Source organism: Anneissia japonica, unplaced genomic scaffold (assembly GCF_011630105.1).
Source record: "Anneissia japonica isolate Jap-2015-1 unplaced genomic scaffold, ASM1163010v1 scaffold1812_len1207588_cov181, whole genome shotgun sequence".
NCBI classification, from domain to species: Eukaryota; Metazoa; Echinodermata; class Crinoidea; order Comatulida; family Comatulidae; genus Anneissia; species Anneissia japonica.
The window spans coordinates 148,499-150,482 of record NW_022726379.1 but is presented as its reverse complement, the minus strand read 5'-3'; the positions used below and the strand labels follow the sequence as shown (position 1 = coordinate 150,482).

Genomic DNA, 1,984 nt, shown 5'->3' with positions numbered 1-1,984 from the left:
ATGACAGCAACAGTTAACTAAATATTGTACACATTTTTGAGCTATTACAATTTAAAATGGCTGCCATTTTCCATAATTTTAGATTTTAGCATACATACTGTATTAATATAATAATAACCGACCTTACAAAAACTGTGGTAGAGCTAGTAATATGCAATTGCCATATGCTGCTATTATTATTACCATAATATATATATATGATATATATTTATATATGATATATATATATGTATATATGTGTATATATAGGCATATATATATATATATGTGTGTGTGTATATATAGGCATATATACACATATATATTGAAAACATACTGGAAAACAACAATCAGCAATAGCTTAATATATACATATATATATATATGTATATATATTTATATATGTATATATTATATACATATATATATACACATATATACATATATATATATACACATATATACATAAATATATATATGTATACATATATATATATATATATATACATATATATATATATATACATAATATAGGCCTACTCAAATACGGTGCCAGATTCAATATTAGCCTACTCCGTTGTTTTTTTTTTTTTTATATATACTTTCGAAGATCATGCTGTAGTCCTACATAGAATGTGTCTAGTCTGGTACTACAATTTTTACACTGTTTTGACTACCAAGGCTTATTTAAGATAACTTGGCCTAGTGACTCCATAGCGTTCATCCACGCATAAAACTCGAGAGTCGTATGCATATTCATGCATATCAATCCGCGGAGGGATATTTCTATTTTCCATTATTTATCAACGCTCACAAAACATTATGAATAATTACAATAGTGTTAAAACGGCGTAAACGTTTTTGAAAACTAATGCTTTCATCGAAGGATCCTACCCTGAATTTTACCCAAATTTTGGAGCTATTAAAACATAAATTAAATCTTTTATAAATTACTTGGAATTTTTGAGATATCTTATAACTATACCTGGTGCGAGTTGAGTTAAGGTAAGGCTTCGATACGTTTTCTCCTGAAAATCACTAACGATGTGATTTTACATAGCCTCGGGACAGTAGGTCTCTTTATCGACCGTGCACACTATATTCATACTGTACCCAACAATGGGGAGTATAAACGCATTTTGAATGACATTTTATGTAGAGCCTACTTAGGCCTATGCAAGGATTTATTTTTCTAAGGCATTTTTTAAAAATAATACATCATTACACAATCATCATCAACAATACTTCCCGTTCTTATTAAATTTTGGCGTCTCAAAACATTTACTGTTTGCTATAATTAAAATACTTTTTTTTCATAATATAAAAATATTCAAATGTATCATATAGTCCTGCAAACTTTGGTTGGTTGCATTTTTTTTTTTTGCTATATTTTTTAAAAATTGGATATGATGTAGAGTAGACATAGATAAATCAAAAAAGTATGTGCAACATGTTTTTTTTTCATACGTAAGGGGGGTTGCCAGCCGTTTCAAAATGGCCACCATTTTTTCCTAAAATTGTCACTAACATTGTAAATTTATGTCATTAAAATGCAGTATTTAATTGGAAATCCACTCATAACAATGACAGCAACAGTTAACTAAATATTGTACACATTTTTGAGCTATTACAATTTAAAATGGCTGCCATTTTCCATAATTTTAGCTTTTTAGCATACATACTGTATTAATATAATAATAACCGACCTTACAAAAACTGTGGTAGAGCTAGTAATATGCAATTGCCATATGCTGCTATTATTATTACCATAATATATATATATATATATGATATATATTTATATATAATATATATATATATGTATATATGTGTATATGTGTATATATAGGCATATATATATATATATATATATGTGTATATAGGCATATATACACATATATATTGAAAACATACTGGAAAACAACAATCAGCAATAGCTTAATATATACATATATATATGTATATATATATGTATATTTATATATGTATATATTATATACATATA

The 1,984-nt window shown here is 26.3% G+C and overlaps 1 protein-coding gene across 3 annotated transcripts in view; it reads left to right on the top strand.

The window, feature by feature from the left end:
* The window catches only part of LOC117113115, a 28,546-nt gene that overhangs the window by 10,556 nt on the left and 16,006 nt on the right, over nucleotides 1-1,984 (top strand). For 2 of the 3 annotated variants that reach the window (XM_033256360.1, XM_033256358.1), the window contains exon 1: nucleotides 839-984. The exons of the other annotated variant lie outside the window; for it this stretch is intronic. The gene's annotated coding sequence lies outside the window, so the exon portion shown is untranslated. Of the gene's footprint in view, nucleotides 1-838; nucleotides 985-1,984 lie in introns of those variants that run through there. 3 annotated transcript variants of the gene reach the window in all.